The sequence below is a fragment of the Odocoileus virginianus genome, chromosome 7 (assembly GCF_023699985.2).
Source record: "Odocoileus virginianus isolate 20LAN1187 ecotype Illinois chromosome 7, Ovbor_1.2, whole genome shotgun sequence".
NCBI lineage: Eukaryota > Metazoa > Chordata > Mammalia > Artiodactyla > Cervidae > Odocoileus > Odocoileus virginianus.
The window spans coordinates 57,908,111-57,926,537 of record NC_069680.1 but is presented as its reverse complement, the minus strand read 5'-3'; the positions used below and the strand labels follow the sequence as shown (position 1 = coordinate 57,926,537).

General features: G+C 39.2%; 1 protein-coding gene and 1 non-coding gene across 3 annotated transcripts in view; one reads left to right on the top strand and one right to left on the bottom strand.

Moving 5' to 3' along the window:
* CTNNA3 (catenin alpha 3) overlaps nt 1-18,427 on the top strand; it is a 1,809,955-nt gene that overhangs the window by 36,632 nt on the left and 1,754,896 nt on the right. The window lies entirely within an intron of this gene.
* On the bottom strand, nt 12,898-13,040 carry LOC139036116 (small nucleolar RNA SNORA67). Its single transcript, XR_011488854.1, has one exon. It is a non-coding gene; the product is annotated as a small nucleolar RNA SNORA67 (small nucleolar RNA).

The window sequence follows — 18,427 nt, the reverse complement described above, 5'->3', positions numbered from 1 at the left end:
CCGCACACTAGGCTTCCCTGTCCATCACCAATTCCTAGAACTTGCTCAAACTCATGTCCATCTAGTCAGTGATGCCATAAACCATCTCATCCTCCATTGTCCCCTTCTCCTCCTGCCCTCAATTTTTCCCAGAATCAGGGTCTTTTCTAATGAGTCAGTTCTTCGCATCAGGTGGCCAAATGTTTGGAGCTTCCAGCTTCAGCATCAGTCCTTCTGATGAATATTCAGGACTGATTTCCTTTAGGATTGACTGGTTTGACTCTTTGCAGTCCAAGGTACTCTCAAGAGTCTTCTCCAACACCACAGTTCCAAAGCATCAATTCTTTGGTGCTCAGCTTTCTTTATGGTCCAACTCTCACACCCGTACATGACTTCTGGAAAAATCATAGCTTTGACTAGACAGACCTTTGTTGGTAATGTCTCTGCTTTTTAATATGCTGTCTAGGTTGGTCATAACTTTTCTCCCAAGGAGCAAATGTCTTTTAATTTCATGGTTGCAGTCACCATCTGTGGTGATTTTGGAGCCCAAAAAAGTAAAGTCTCTCACTGTTTCCATTGTTTCCCCATCTATTTGCCATGAAGTGATGGGACTGGTTGCCATGATCTTCTTTTTTTGAATGTTGAGTTTTAAGCCAGCGTTTTCGCTCTCCTCTTTCACTTTCATCAAGCATCTCTTCAGTTCTTCTTCGCTTTCTGATATAAGGGTGGTGTCATCTGCATATCTGAGATTATTGATATTTTTCCCAGCAAAATTGATTTCAGCTTGCTTGTGCTTCATCTAGCCTGGCATTTTGCATGATGTAGTCTGCATATAAGTTAAATAAACAAGGTGACAGTATACAGCCTTGATGTACTCCTTTCCCGATTTGGAACCAGTCCGTTGTTCCATGTCCTGTTCTAACTTTTGTTTCTTGACCTGCTTACAGATTTCTCAGGAGGCAGGTAAGGTGATCTGATATTCCCATCTCTTGAAGAATTTTCCATAGTTTGTTGTGATCCATACCATCAAAGGCTTTGGTGTAGTCACTAAAGCAGAAGTAGGTATTCTTCTGGAGCTCTCTCGCTTTTTCTATGATCCAGCAGATGCTGGCAATTTGATCTCTGGTTCCTTTGCCTTTTCTGAATGCAACTTGAACATCTGGGAGTTCCCAGTTCATGTACTGTTGAAGCCTAGCTTGGAAAAATTTTGAGCATTACTTTGCTAGGGTGTGAGATGAGTGCAATTGTGTGGTAGTTTGAACATTGTTTGGCATTGCCTTTCTTTGGAATGGGATGAAAACTGACCTTTTCCAGTCCTGTGTCCACTGCTGAGTTTTCCAAATTTGCTGGCATATTGAGTGCAGACTTTGACAGCATCATCTTTTAGGTTTTGAAATAGCTCTGCTGGAATTCCATCACCTCCTTTAGCTTTGTTCATAGTGATGCTTCCTAAGGCCAACTTGACTTCACACTCTAGGATGTCTGGCTCTTGGTGAGTGATCACACCATTGTGGTTATTTGGGTCGTTAAGTTCTTTTTTGTACATGAATCTTTTCAAATTAATGTTTTCATTTTCTTCAGATATATACCCACATGTGGAATTGCTGAATCATATGGTAGTTTCATTTTTAGTTTCTGAGAAAACTCCATACTGTTTCCCACAGTGATTTTATCAGTTTACCTTCCCACCAACAGTGTACAAAGGTTGCATTTCTCTACATCCTTGCCAGCATTTGTTATTTATGTTCTTTTTGATGATAGCCATTCTGACAGGTGTTGGGTGGTGTCTCACTGTCATTTTAATTTGCATTTCTCTGATGATTAGAGATACTGAGCATTTTTCATGAGCCTGTTGGCCATCTGTATCTCTCTCTCTCTCTCTTTTTTTTTATTCTGGAATCTTATTTCCTAATAGTGTGAATATAATTATTTGTTTGCTTTATCCTTATGTATGTGTATACATACATTGGCCATTTGATGTGAACAGCTGACTCATTGGAAAGGAGAAGGAGAATAGGGTGACAGATGAGATGGTTGGATGGCATCACTGATGCAATGGACACAAACTTGGGCAAACTCCAGGAGGTGGTGAGGTACAGGGAAGCCTGGTGTGCTGCAGTCCATGGTGTCATGAAGAATTGGACACAACTTGGTGACTGAGCAGCAACATGTGTATACACATATAATAAGAATGTATATATGTTACACATGTGCGTGCATGCTAAGTCTCTTCAGTCATGTCTGACTCTTTGCAACCCTATGGACTGTAGCTTTCCAGGCTCCTCTGTCCACGGCATTCTCCAGGCAAGAAAACTGGAGTGGGCTGCCATTCCCTTCTCCAAGGGATCTTCCCAACCAAGGGATTGAAGCTATGCCTCTTACATCTCCTGTGTCTGAAGGTTCTTAACACTAGCACCACCTGGGAAGCCCATTACACCACACACATATATATAAGAATACTAAATGTAGTTTAGAATTACTTTGCCATTCTTTTTGTCCTGGAGGCTATCTCTCTAGGATTAGAGTAAAAATACTGTCATTTTTTTTTTTCAGTTTGGGATTTGGATTTATTTGTGGGATAGCCAATCAGATGACAGATAATGATCTAGAATTCAGGAAGAGTTCTGACAAAACATAGTCCATTGGAGAAGGGAATGGCAAACCATTTTAGCATTCTTGCCTTGAGAACCTCATGAACAGTATGAAAAAGCAAAATGATATGACACTGAAAGATGAGCTCCCCAGATTGGTAGGTGCCCAATATGCTACTTGAGAAGAGTAGAGAAATAGCTACAGAAAGAATGAAGAGACTGAGACAAAGTGGAAACAACGTCCAGGTGTGGATGTGTCTGGTGCTGAAAGTAAAGTCCGATGCTGTAAAGAATAATACTGCATAGGAACCTGGAATGTTAGCCCATGAATCAAGGTAAATTGGAAGTGGTCAAACAGGAGATGGAAAGAGTAAACATCAACATTTTAGGAATAAGTGTACTAAAATGGACTGGAATGGGTGAATTTGATTCAGATGACCATTATATCATTATATCTACTACTGTAGGCAAGAATCCCTTAGAAGAAATGTAATAATGCTGATAGTCAAAAAAAGAGTCCAAAATGCAGTACTTGGATGCAGTCTCAAAAACAACAGAATGATCTCTGTTTCCAAGGCAAACCACTCAATATCTTAGTAATCCAAGCTTATGCCCCAACCACTAATGCCAAAAAGCTGAACTTGAGCGGTCCTATGAAGACCCAAATGATCTAGAATTGAGACCAAAAAAGATGTCCTTTTCATCATAGGGGACTGGTATGCAACAGTAGCAAGTCAAGAGATACCTGGAATAATAGTCAAGTTTGGCCTTGGAGTACAGAATGAAGCAGGGCAAAGGCTAACAGAGTTTTGCCAAGATAATGCACTGATCATAGCATACACCCTCTTCCAACAACACAAGAGATGACTCTAAACATGGACATCACCAGATGGTCAATACAGAAGTCAGATAGATTGTATTCTTTGCAGCCAAAGATGGAGAAGCTCTTTAAAAGCCATCAAAAACAAGATCAGGAGCTGACTGTCGCTCAGATAATGAACTCCTTATTGCCAAATTCAGAGTTAAATTGGAGAAAGTAGGGAAAACCACTATACCATTCAAGTATGACCTAAATCAAATCCCTGACAACTATACAGTGGAAATGGCAAATAGATTCAAGGGATTAGATCTGATAGAGTGCCTGAAGAACTATGGATAGAGGTTTGAGACATTGTATAGGAGGTGGTGATCAAAACCATCCTTAAGAAAAAGAAATGCGAAAAGACAAAATGGTTGTCTGAGGAGGCCTTACAAATAGCTGAGAAAAGAAGAGAAGCAAAAGGCGAGGAGAAAAGGAAAGATATACCCATCTGAATGGAGAGTTCCAAAGAATAGCAAGGAGAGATAGGAAAGCCTTCCTAAGTGATCAATGTAAAGAAATAGAGGAAAACAATAGAATGGGAAAGACTAGAGATTTCTTCAAGAAAGTTAGAGACATCAAGGGAACATTTCATGGGAAGACGGGCACAATAAAGGACAGAAACGGTATGGACCTAACAGAAGCAAAAGATATTAAGATGAGGTGGCAAGAATACACAAAAGAACTGTACAAAAGAGATATTAATGACCCAGGTAACCATGATGGTGTGATCACTCACCTAGTGGAATGCAAAGTCAAGTGGGCCTTAGGAAGCATCACTATGAACAAAGCTAATGGATGTGATGGAATTCCAGGTGAGCTATTTCAAAACCTAAAAGATGATGCTGTCAAAGTCTGCACTCAATATGCCAGCAAATTTGGAAAACTCAGCAGTGGACACAGGACTGGAAAAGGTCAGTTTTCATCCCATTCCAAAGAAAGGCAATGCCAAACAATGTTCAAACTACCACACAATTGCACACATCTCACACGCTAGCAAAGTAATGGTCAAGTTTTTCCAAGCTAGGAGATTCAACAGTACGTGAACTGAGAACTTCCAGATGTTCAAGTTGGATTTAGAAAAGGCAGAGGAACCAGAGATCAAATTGCCAGCATCTGCTGGATCCTAGAAAAAGCAAGAGAGTTCCAGAAAAACATCTGCTTCTGTTTTATTGACTATGCCAAAGCCTTTGACTGTGTGGATCACAACAAACTGCATAAAATTCTTCAAGAGATGGGAATATCAGACCACTTTACCTGCCTCCTGAGAAATCTTTTGCAGGTCAAGAAGCAACGGTTACAATCAGCCATGAAACAATGGACTGATTTCAGATTGGGAAAGAAGAATGGCAAAGCTGTATATTGTCACCCTTATATGCAGAGTTCATCATGTGAAATGTTGGGCTGGATGAAGCACAAGCTGGAATCAAGATTGCAGGGAGAAATATCAATAACCTCAGTTATGCAGATGATACCACCCTTATGGCAGAAAGCGAAGAGAACTAAAGAGCCTCTTGATGAAAGTGAAAGAGGATAGTGAAAAAGCTGGCTTAAAACTCAACATCCAAAAAAAGAAAATCATGGTATCTGGTCCCATCACTTCATGGCAAATAGATGGGGAAACAATGGAAACAGTAAGAGACTTTACTTTTTTGGGCCCCAAAATCACTGCAGATGATGACTGTAGCCATGAAATTAAAAGATACTTGCTCCTTGGAAGAACAAGCTATGACCAACCTAGATAGCATATTAAAAAGCAGAGACATTACTTTGCCAACAAAGGTCTGTCTAATTTTTTTTACAATTTTCTTATGTAAAGGTACTGTGCTATAAACACTGTTTTGAACCTTGATTCTTTTTTCACTATGAAAAATCACTCCATAGTAGCATATAGAGAGAACTTCCTACTCCTTTTTACAGCTAGTTTGTATTTGTTTGTGTGGATATACCATACATAGTGTCCCCTTCCTTCCTTCCTTTGTTTCCTCTCCTTTTAAAAATATTGCTGCAAAGAATTGTCTTGGGCATATATTAGATTTTAAAAATTTCACAGATTTTCTGAAAGATATAGTCAATATTTAGAAAAATTGAAGTATATTCGATTTACAAATGTTATGTTGTAGTTTTCATTTTGGGGATAGATTTCCAGAAGTGAGATCACTGGGTCAAAGGGTATATGTATATTGCAAATTCACCCTCTGTAGGAACAGCATTTTGCATAAACACATACAATTTATGAGGGTGTCTGATACACTATAGCTTTACTAACAGAGGTTGTTATCTAAATTTTGAATATTTGCCAATCTGTGAGGTGAGAAATTGTATCTCAGGGTAGATTTAATGTGTATTTCTTTGATTATGAACAAAGTTGGGCAGCTTTTTATATACTTAAGGGATATTTGCCTATTTTTCCTTGAATGAGAAACTGTTTTAAATTACACTCAACTTTAAACAATATCTATTGATTCCTTGCTATGAAAGATGAGGAAAGATGAGTATTTGAGTTTTTCCATCTATTTTGATATGTGATTTTACTAGTCTGTCCTCTATCTTTCCTAATGCACTCTCTGTCCATGTATATTGGATGCTTCTCATGTTACTTTTTGCCTTTTCATTTTTATTCAAATCCCAAAGAAAGGCAATGCCAAACAATGTTCAAACTATCACACAATTACACTCATCTCACATACTAGCAAAGTAATGCTTAAAATTCTCCAAGCCAGGCTTCAACAGTACCTGAACTGTGAACTTCCAGATGTTCAAACTGGATTTAGAAAAGGCGGAGGAACAAGAGGTCAAATTGCCAGCATCTGTTGGATCCTAGAAAAAGCAAGAGAGTTCCAGAAATACATCTGCTTTATTGACTATGCCAAAGGCTTTGACTGTGTGGATCACAACAAACTGTGGAAAAATTCTTAAAGAGCTGGAACTATCAGACCACCTTACCTGCCTCCCGAGAAATCTATATGCAGGTCAAGAAGCAAAAGTTAGTACAGGACATGAAACAATTGACTGGTTCCAAATTGGGAAAGGAGTAGGTCAAGGTTGTATATTGGCACCCTACTTATTTAACTTATATGCAGAGTATATCATGCGAAACGCCGGACTGGATGAAGCACAAGGAATCAAGATTGCTGGGAGAAATATCAATAACCTCAGATATGCAGATGACACCATCCTTATAGCAGAAAGTGAAGAGGAACTGAAGAGATTCTTGATGAAAATGAAAGAGGAGAGTGAAAACGCTGGCCTAAAACTCAGCATTCAAAAAACAAAGATCATGGCATCTGGTCCCATCACTTCAAGGCAAATAAATGGGGAAACAATGGAAACAGTGAGAGACTTTATTTTCCTGAACTCCAAAATCACTGCAGATGATCACTGCAGCCATGAAATTAAAAGACAACTGCTCCTTGGAAGAAAAGCTATGACCAACCTAGACAGCATATTAAAAAGCAGAGACATTACTTTGCCAACAAAGATCTGTCTAGTCAATGGTGTGGTTTTTCCAGTAGTCTTGTATGGTTGTGAGAGTTGGACCATAAAGAAAGCTGAACACTGAAGAATTGATGCTTTTGAACTGTGGGTGTTGGAGAAGACTCTTGAGAGTCCCTTGGACTGCAAGGAGATTCAACAAGTCAATCCTAAAGGAAATCAGTGCTGAATATTTGTTGGAAGGACTGATGTTGAAGCTGAAGCTCCAGTACTCTGGTCACCTGATGTGAAGAGCTGACTCATTAGAAAAGACTCTGATGCTGGGAAAGATTGAAAGGAGAAGGTGTAGGGGATGACAGTGGATGAGATGGTTGAATGGCATCACCGACTCGATGCACATGAGTTTGAGCAATCTACGGGAGTTGATTATGGATAGGGAAGCCTGGTGTGCTGCGGTCCATGGGGTGGTAAAGAAGTGGACATGACTGAGCAACTGAACTGAACTGAAAATGTTACTTTTATCCTTATAGTGTTTCACTTTTTGTTTTATTTTTTGTGTTTATCTATTTGGATTCCTTGGATTTTAGTTGCAGCATGTGGGATCTTTGTTGTGCTGCATAGATTCTTACATTGTGGTGAGGGCTCAGTCGTTGAGGTGCCTGGGTTTAGTTGTCCTGTGGCATGTGGGATCTTCATTCCCCAAGCAGGGATTGAACCCATGTCCCCTGCATTGCAAGCCAGATTCTTAACCACTGAACTACTAGGGAAGACCCTGTAGTGTTTCATTTTTTGCTTCTATTTGTTTTTTGAGTTCTTCTATCTTGTTTTTATTCCCTATGATCTTTTGCCTCTTTTTTGAATTTTGTAACTCTTCTTTGAGTTTTTTTTTTAAAGTGAGGACATTTTGTATACATGTGTGTATCTTTGTGTGTGTGTGTGTATTTGAGTCCTCATATAACTATTTCACGTGTGAACAAGGTTATGCTCAAAATCCTTCAAGCTAGGCTTCAGCAGTACCTGAACTGAGAACTTACAGGTGTACAAGCTGAGTTTCTAAGAGGCAGAGGAACCAGAGATCAAAATAACAACATGGAAAAAGCAAGGGAATTCCAGAAAAACATCTACTTCTGCTTCATTGACTATGCTAAAGTCTTTGTGTGGATCACAAACTGTGGAAAGTTCTTAAAGAGAGGGGAATACCAGACCACCTTGCCTATCTCTTGAGAAACATGTGTGTGGGTCAAGAAGCAACAGTTAGAACCGGGCATGGAAAAGCTGACTGGTTCCAAATTGGGAAAGGAATACATCAAGCCTGTATGTTGTCACCTGCTTATTTAACTAATATACAGAGTACATTATGTGAAATGCTGGACTAGTTAAATCACAAGCTGGAATCAAGATTTCCATGAGAAGTATCAATAATCTCAGATATGCAGATGATACCACTCTAATGGCAGAAAGTGAAGAGGAACTAAAAAGCCTCTTGATGAGGGTGAAAGAGGAGAGTGATAAAACTGGTTTGAAACTCAATACTAAAAAAGCTAAGATCATGGCATTTGGTTCCATCATGGCAAATAGAATGGGAAAAAGTAGAAGAAGTGACAGATTTTATGTTCTTGGGCCCCAAAACCACTGCGGACAGTGACTACAGCCATGAAAATAGAACATGCTTGCTCCTTGGAAGGAAAGCTATGACAAACCTAGACAGCATACTAAAAAGCAGAGGCATCACTTTCCTGACAAAGTATAGTCAAACCTATAGTTTTTCTGGTAGTCATTTACAGATGTGAGAGTTGGACCATAAAGAAGACTGAGTGCTGAAGAACTGATGGCTTTCGAATTGTGGCACTGGAGAAGACTCTTGAGAGTCCCTTGGACTGCAAGGAGATCACATCAGTCAATCCTAAAGGAAATCAACCCTGAATATTCATTGGAAAGTCTGTTGCTCAACTGAAGCTCCAATACTTTGGCCACCTGATATGAAGAGCCAACTCACTGGAAAAGACTCTAATTCTGGAAAAGATTGAAGGCAAACAGAGAAGGGGGCAATGGAGGATGAGATGATTATATAGCATCAATAGACAAGCATTTGTGCAGATTCCAGGAGACAGTGGAGGGCAGAGGAGCCTGGTGTGCTGCAGTCCATGAGGTTGCAAAGAGTTGGACATGACTTAGCAACTGAAAAACAGCAACAAATAACTATTTCACCAAGTTCTTCCTCTGTTTCCTTCATTAATCCTTATTTATATGTGTTTTTTTTGGTTCTCTCCTCTTTTCTTTCTCTCTCTCGTTCTTTCTTTCATTTATTTGTAAGTTGGGATAATGACAAGTTTCCTGGAAGATAGAGGTTTAATTTTGAGTTTTCCTGTCTTCCATCAGTTTTGATGGGAGGAAGTGACATAAACATGTCTCTATTCTACCATATATTATAATAAATCCTAGGAGATGGTAGGATGATGATGATTCTCTTAGAGATCTGTATAGAGTGCAGAGTAAAGCATTGCTTACTTCCTCTATGAGCATGCATGCTCTTATGTATGTGTGTGTTTATTAAGATGTAAAGATTGTTTGAGCTGAGGTTGGGAAAATGAGCAAGCATTTACTGAGTGGATATTAGGAAGTTTATTTCAGACGAAGAGTACAGAATGAATAGAAATTTAGGGCCATGAGAGAATATGGTCCATTTAGAGAACTTCAAGTTCTTTAGCATGGATGGAGTACAGGGAGACAGTAGGTCAAAGAAAAAGAAAAAGCTGGAGAGATAGGGAAGACCAAATTACCTCGAGTCTTTCAGTGGAGCCTAAAGGGCCGTATAGTCAAGGCTATGGTTTTTCTAGTAGTCATGTATGGATGGGAGAGTTGGACTATAAAGAAAGCTGAGCACCGAAGAATTGATGCTTTTGAACTGTGGTGTTGGAGAAGACTCTTGAAAGTCCCTTGGACTGCAAGGAGATCCAACCAGTCCATCCTAAAGGAGATCAGTCCTGGGTGTTCATTGGAAGGACTGATGCTGAAGCTGAAACTCCAATACTTTGGCCACCTGATACAAAGAACTGACTCATTGGAAAAGGCCCTGAGGCTGGGAAAGGTTGAAGGCTGGGGGAGAAGGGGACAATAGAGGATGAGGTGGTTGGATGGCATCACTGACTCAATGGACATGAGTTTGGGTAGGCTCCAGGAGTTGGTGATGGACAGGTAGGCCTGGCATGCTGTGGTTCATGGGGTCTCAAAGGGTCGGACACGACTGAGTGACTGAACTGAATTGAACTGAACTGAAACTCTGTTGTGTTCAGAAGAAGAATATGTGACAGTTGACAGTTTTAATCAGGGGATTAGTGTAATGTTATCTTATTTTATATTAAAGAGATCACTTTGGGAATAGTTTGGAGGGTGAATTGGAGGTTGTGAAAAACTAGAAGGGAGATCAGTTAGGGTATCATTGGAAAGTCTAAGTAAGCCTAACCATGGTTTGAACTAAGGAAGTACCAATACAAATAGAGAAGAAATGGCCAATATAAAAAGAGCTAAGGGAATAGAAATTATGTAATTTTTCTGCTAATCTGATGTGAAGAGAGAGGCAAAGTGAAAGAAAATATTTGGAGATGACCTTCAAATTCCTGGGTTGAATGCAAGTTCCCATTATGTGGTGATGTAATTAATCCAGATCAGAACTGAAGATGGTGGTAACAGGTTTTGAGGACAAGATGATGGAGTTCAGTTTTGAGGTGCCTGTGAGACAGCTCAGTGGGTAGTGGATTAGGGGCTCTAAAGCTTAGGTGAGAAGTCTGGACTGTTGAATCAGAGGTTCTAAGTTGAATTGAAACTCCAGGATGATATTGTTCTGAAAGAACAATGTAATGTGAGCAATGAATAGGATGTAAGGGGTGGAACCTGTGGTAAGACCTGTAGTTAATAGGAGTTAGCAGATAAGGAGGGCTTCCCAGGTGACACTCCTGCCAATGCAGGAGATGTAAGACACAGTTTTGATCCCTGGGTCAGGAAGATTACCTGGAGGAGGGCATGACTACCCACTCCAGTATTCTTGCCTGGAGAATCCCATGGACAGAAGAACCTGGCAGGCTACGGTCTATGGGGTCACACGGAGTCAGGCATGACTGAAGCGACTTAGAATGCACACACACACATGTAGATAAGGAAGAGCTAGCAAAAGACACTGGGGAAGAATGGTCAGAAGGAATTCAGAGGAGGAAGTCTTTTATTTACTATAGAAAAAATACTACGTGGGATTAGAAGTAGTTAAATATGGCTAACAGGTATATAGTCAGAGTTCTTGGAGAAAATTTTATTTTATTTTATTTATTTATTTATTTTAAAAAATCTTTAAAAATGTACTTCTTTTTTCTTTTTTTCATTTATTTTTATAGGTGGAGGCTAATTATTTAACAGCATTGCAGTGGGTTTTGTCATACATTGACATGAATCAGCCATGGGGTTACATGTATTCCCCATCCCGATCCCCCATCCCACCTTCCTCTCTACCCGATTCCTCTGGGTCTTCCCAGTGCACCAGCCCCGAGCACTTGTCTCATGCATCCAACCTGGGCTGGTGATCTGTTTCACTATAGATAATATACATGCTGTTCTCTCAAAACATCCCACCCTCGCCTTCTCCCACAGAGTCCAAAAGTCTGTTCTGTACATCTGTGTCTCTTTTTCTGTTTTGCATATAGGGTTATCATTACCATCTTTCTAAATTCCATATATATGTGTTATTATGCTGTAATGTTCTTTATCTTTCTGGCTTACTTCACTCTGTATAATGGGCTCCAGTTTCATCCATCTCATTAGAACTGATTCAAATGAATTCTTTTGAATGGCTGAGTAATATTCCATGGTGTATATGTACCACAGCTTCCTCATCCATTTGTCTGCTGATGGGCATCTAGGTTGCTTCCAGGTCCTGGCTATTATAAACAGTGCTGCGATGAACATTGGGGTGCACGTGTCTCTTTCAGATCTGGTTTCCTCGGTGTGTATGCCCAGGAGTGGGATTGCTGGGTCATATGGCAGTTCTATTTCCAGTTTTTAAAGAAATCTCCACACTGTTCTCCATAGTGGCTGTACTAGTTTGCATTCCCACCAACAGTGTAAGAGGGTTCCCTTTTCTGCACACCCTCTCCAGCATTTATTGCTTGTAGACTTTTGGATAGCAGCCATCCTGACTGGCATGTAATGGTACCTCATTGTGGTTTTGATTTGCATTTCTCTGATAATGAGTGATGTTGAGCATCTTTTCATGTGTTTGTTAGCCATCTGTATGTCTTCTTTGGAGAAATGTTTGTTTAGTTCTTTGGCCCATTTTTTGATTGGGTCGTTTATTTTTCTGGAATTGAGCTGGAGGAGTTGCTTGTATATTTTTGAGATTAATCCTTTGTCTGTTGCTTCATTTGCTATTATTTTCTCCCAATCTGAGGGCTGTCTTTTCACCTTGCTTATAGTTTCCTTTGTTGTGCAAAAGCTTTTAAGTTTCATTAGGTTCTTGGAGAAAATTTTTAAAAGTCATGGTAAAATGGTGGGCTTGGATGGTTAGACTGACAATTCTGGCACAGGCTTTTCTTTTTTTTGTCTGAAAAAGTGACATTTGCTCAAAGAGTCAAAGATAAAAAAAGAAAAATGGCAAGCTCTCCATTCCTTGGTTCCCTTCTCTCCTCACTTCTGCTGTTCCTCGGCCCCCTCCAAGGTTTGATCTCTGGCTGGTGCCAGGTGGCACAGCTCCCCTCATGTGAGGTCAGCAACGTTAAGGGGGCATCTTCTCAGTGGAGGTGCTGTAGAAGGTCTCGATGTCTCAAAGAGTCCTCTTGTCTTCTTCTCTCACCATGTTAATAGCCATAATCTTATGGCCAAAACATCCACCATGAGGAATTCTGTGGATGTAGTTTTTTCTATTGGTGGGGAAGTCATAGTTGATGACTAAGCAGACTTGCTGTACATCGATGCCTCTGGCCTATGTCAAGAAAGAAAGGAGCTTCAGTGTGTGAATGAGAAAGCACAAGTCTATCCAGAATTAAGCATACATGTTCACAGTCAAAGGAGAGCAAAGGAAATAAACATCCCCTTCCCTCAGAAACCTGAGGTTTGCCAGATTTTATTCCAAGTTGCCACTTTCCTAAAGAGGGGCACTAGTAGGCCCCTTGGAAGAGGGAATAACCTTGGATCAGACTTTTTTAAAAAAATTAATTTTTATTGGAGTATAGTTGCTTTATTACCATAAATGTGTTAGTTTCTGCCATATATAGCAAACTGAATCAACTATACATATACATATGTCCACCCCCCCCGCCCTTTTTAAAAAGTTCTTTCCCATTTAGGTCACCACAGAGCTGAGTTCCCTGTGCTATACAGTAGCCTTTCATTAGCTATCTAATATTTTACACACAGTAGTATATATATGTCAATCCCGTTCTCACACCATTCCACCCCTCTTCCCACCTTAGTTTCCATGCGTCCATTCTCTATGTCAGTGTTTGTATTTCTGCTTTGCAAATAAGTTCATCTGTATCATTTTCTAGATTCTACATATAAGCAATATTATATGATATTTGTTTTTCTCTATCTGACTTACTTCACTCTGTATGACATTCTCTAGGTCTATCCAAGTCTCTGCAAACTGCACAATTTTGTTACTTTTTATGGCCCAGTAACATTCCATTGTATATGTACCACATCTTCATACCATTCCTCTGTTGTTGAACATTTGGGTTACTTCCATGTCCTGGCTATTGCAAATAGTGGCACAGACTTTTAAAACTTCTTTTAAGAGAGTATGTAAGAATGGAAATCCTGGAAGTAGATAAGAAAGCTGGAATTCTCAAAACAGTTGCAAATCACTGTTTTTTGCAAATATATTAATAGATTTATGGAAAAATGAATGTAGTGTTTTCAGACTTTGGTTTTATTTTATCTATTTTGGTAAGCAGGGTCTTATTTATTTGTGAGTAATTAGAAAATGAAGAAATGGGACTTTTTTTGGCTTCAAATTGAGGTTGATATGTATTCTGCTTTTTTTTTTTTTTTGCTATTCTCTTTTTTGTTCTCTGCTTTTCAAAAATACCAGACCTTAGGAGACTTCACATACATTTGAGCTGTCTTATAATATTATGGAGTAGAACTGACCCGTAGGCCCACTGGACTTGCAGCAACGAAAGCTACTGTCACTTTCAAGGTGTATATGAAGGGCATGTTACTTCTGCCCTGGTTGTTTAAACTTGATGCTTATAGTGCAAGTTATTCTTGTCCTGAGTGAATCAGTGAAAGCTTCTCTGAGATTTCACATACTAGATTATTTTCTTCTTAGATTTCAATTGGGCTGGTTTAGACCTTTTGACTTTCTAAGTAACAGGCAGGTAAACTTCAAGCTGGGCTTATATGAGATAGGATCTCACTTCTGGTATAATTTTATACAAAATGTCCTTAAGTTGAATGGCATTGCTACGCAGAATAACCATGGGGCATTTTTGTCCTTTCTTCCTACCTGCAATTTTGAAAATGTGTGCCATTGTGAGAAAAGAATGAGCTTTTAGTGTGAACTGTCATTTTGTAAAATAACTTAAAATGTGTGGTATCAGTAGAGGGGTAATTAGGTCATCTTATAAAATTCTTATATATAGTCTTACTTTTCAGTTAAATCAGAAATTGAATTACAACCTTTTTCTTTATTTTGGAGGGCCATTAGACTAGCCAGCCATTCATAACAAGAAGGACAAAAGACCTAAATATAAATAGAATCTGATGTTTTCCTTTGTTTTATTTCATATTAGTTAAGTCAGTCATTTGGATTTTTTGTTTGTTTTTTATCTTTTTTTGCAGCTCTCATTAAGGTTGTATGTGGGCAAACAAGTTTTATTTTGGTTACTATGAATAGAAGAAACAAATGTTTGAATTTAATTTAATTTGTATTTTCTCATAAAGAATCCATAAAACATAATATTGGGGGGGGAGCTCAATTTGATTATTTTTCAAAAAACACCAGCAAGATTACTATCCAAAGGTTGTTAGAAAGAACTTCAAATGCTTCCAAGAAGCCTTTGAAAGCTTTAATTATAACCTGCTAAAGATATTTACATTTTATTATAAAATGTGATTTTGTTTTTTTGCTATATTGAAATCCAGAATTCTTAAAAGTTAAGGAAATAAAAAATTCAGAGTCTTAGGGATCCGGACATGTAGTGCATTTAATAGTTGTAGCCCTACCACGTTGTTGGAATATATACATTCTATTGTATTTCCTTTGCTCTGTTTTATTCTTAAAACAAAAGAAAACAAAAATTCTGAAAATGTCAACCAACCAACCGAACAAAATAAAACAATCGTAGCCCTATCTCTGGAATGTACCTCTTATGTCTCACTCTAGAATTGATTTCAAGGAGCTCAAGACTCTTTATGAGGCTGTTGTGCCTTAGGAATTTTTTAGAGTATTTAGGCATGCCGCATTTCTAATTAATGCACATGTAGGCAATATGCCTTAGATTTTGAAGTCAAGAGATCCAATGAAATGAGTCACCAGAGGGAAGCTTTGTGTTAAGCCCTTTCATTATGGGAACAAAGAGTAAAAGCATTTTTGAATAATAATTACAGGCTCTATAGATGAAAGAGGCATGTTTAACCTAAACGTAGACAAGTAGATTCTACTTTCATACTGAAAAGGGGATAATAATATCAACTAATATTTGTTGAGCTCTTAATAGGTGTCTGAGGCATGGGCTAAGTTATGACTTCTATATGGATTTTTAATTTTAATCTTCAAGATCATTTTGAAGGAGGTATTCTTCAGTTCAGTTCAGTTCAGTTGCTCAGTCATGTCCGACTCTTTGTGACCCCATGAATGGCAGCACGCCAGGCCTCCCTGTCCATCACCAACTCCCGGAGTTTACTCAAACTCATGTCCGTCGAGTAGGTGATGCCCTCCAACCATCTCATCATCTGTCGTCCCCTTCTCCTCCTGCCCTCAATCTTCCCCAGTATCAGGGTCTTTTCAAATGAGTCACCTCTTTGTATCAGGTGTCCAAAGTACTGGAGTTTCAGCTTCAGCATCAGTCCTTCCAATGAACATCCAGGACTGATCTCCTTCAGGATGGACTGGTTGGATCTCCTTGCAGTCCAAGGGACTCTCGAGAGTCTTCTCCAACAACACAGTTCAAAAGCATCAATTCTTTGGTGATCAGCTTTCTTTATAGTCCAACTCTCACATCCATACATGACCACTGGAAAAACCATAGCCCTGAATAGACGGACCTTTGTTGACAAAGTAATGTCTCTGCTTTTTAATATGCTGTCTAGGTTGGTCATAACTTTCCTTCCAAGGAGTAAGCGTATTTTAATTTCATGGCTGCAATCACCATCTGCAGTGATTTTGGAGACCAGAAAAATAAAGTCAGCCACTGTTTCCACTGTTTCCCCATCTATTTGCCATGAAGTGATGGGACTGGATGCTGTGATCTTAGTTTTCTGAATGTTAGGCTTTAAGCCAACTTTTTCACTCTCCTCTTTCACTTTCATCAAGAGGCTTTTTAGTTCTTCCTCACTTTCTGCCATAAGGGTGATGTCATCTACATATCTGAGGTTATTGATATTTCTCCCCGCAATCTTGATTCCAGCTTGTGCTTTCTTCAGCCCAGTGTTTCCCATGATGTACTCTGCATATAAGTTAAATAAGCAGGGTGACAATATACAGCCTTGACGTACTCCTTTTATGAAAAAGCTGATGTTTAGCAAGGTTCACTAACTTGCCTAAAGTCACCAGTGAGCAGAGCCTAGATTCTCACCCAGACCAGCTTCAAAGCCAGTCCTCTTAATTACTGAGTGATGAGATATAGGAGATGGTGATGAAATGTAGGAGAATTTAAGGATCCTTTCGCAGACAGTGGGAGTGAAGAAGCTGCAATAGTTCTCACACTGGCTGCTGCATTGTTGCCCTGCTGAGGGGCTGAGTGGAGCTGAAATCTTGTCCTCCGTCTGTTGGACAAACTGGGGGCCTTCCTGCTAACACCTACAGGGCTTTTTCTAATTGATCTGCCTGAAAGACTCAGATTTTACTAGTTCACTCAAAGCAAATCTTAATTCTCTAAGCCTCTGAGTACTGCTGCCTATATTTCCATCCATTCACAATAATCCTTTGACTCCGACCTGTCTCATTCTGGTCCACATCCTCCTTGGTTGTCTCATTTCATCTGCCTTTATGTTGTCAACTCTGAAATCTGTATTTTGATCCCAGACTTCTCTCCCAAACTCTACTTTCATATATCTAAATGCCTACTCACTAATAACATCTTTACTTGGATGTCTATTATATATCTTAAATTTGTTGTATCTCAACTCATGTCCCAAACTGGGCTCTTCATCTTCCTGTTCCTCCTGCAGCCTCCCTACCTCAGTTAATGGCAATACCATCCTTCCACTTGTGATAGACAAAAAACTTAAAGAAATCTTGAGTTCTTTTTATCCTCTGTTCAATCTGTCTGGAATTCCTATTGGTTCACAATTGTCCACAATCTGACCACTTCTGTTCACTTCTGCTGCCATCAGTCAGGTTTAGGCCATTATTCTCTCATTGGAGTCACCACCAGAGGTTTCCCAATAGTGTCCCTAATTTGGCTCTTGCCCTCAATACTTCATTTTATTCACCAGAGTGATCCTTTCAAAATATAGAACAAATTGTTTCTCTAGTGTTCAAACCCCTGCACTATGTCTCGTGGTTTGATATGATCTGCAGTGCCCCCTGCACCCCCTTAACTAACTCCAGTACGATTCTGACCTTCTCTTTTATTATACTTTTTGTAGTTCACTCCAACCCACTTACACTGGCCTCCTTGGCTCATCTGCAAACATGACAATACTCTCCTGTCATTAGGTTTTTTTCTCCAGTTCTTCCATTTCTCCAGTTTTTCACCATTCTCTGCCTAGAATGCTCTTCTCTCAGACCTCTGCTTGGCTAATTTCCTAGCCTCTTGAAGTCTTTGCTCAACTGTACTCTTCTCATTGAGGTTAACATTGATCTTATTTAATATTGCAGTCTGCTCCCAACTGTCTTATCACTTACTCCGTTTTTACTTTTTCTTTTTTGCTAGCATGTCTTTTTCCAAGGTACTAAATGATGTTACTGTTATTAGGTTTATTATTTATGCTCTCTCCTTTCCCATGACTAGCACAAAGTAGAAACAATAAATATAAGTTGAATTAGTGAATAAATGAATGGTGCTCTATAGTCTCAGGGTACCTCTGATCTCAAATCATTTAAGTCTTATAACTGACCAAAAGGCAAGATAGAAAAGCTTACACTGATTATTGATCTTAAACAAATACATGCAAAGTATTTGTAAAATGTAAGAAGAACATTTGAAAAGAGAGAAATTCAATTGTTAGACAACTGCTTGATTTTATTGACTCTGAAAAACCTAAGATCCTTTTGTTCACCAAATGAGTAAAAGATGTGTGTGTTTCTTTCTTGACAGGATGAACAATCCAGTAGATGATTGCATTGGAAGCACGGAAATGGGGGTTTGGGGTGGGGATGGAGGTGCACTTGGAAAATAGCTATGTATAGACA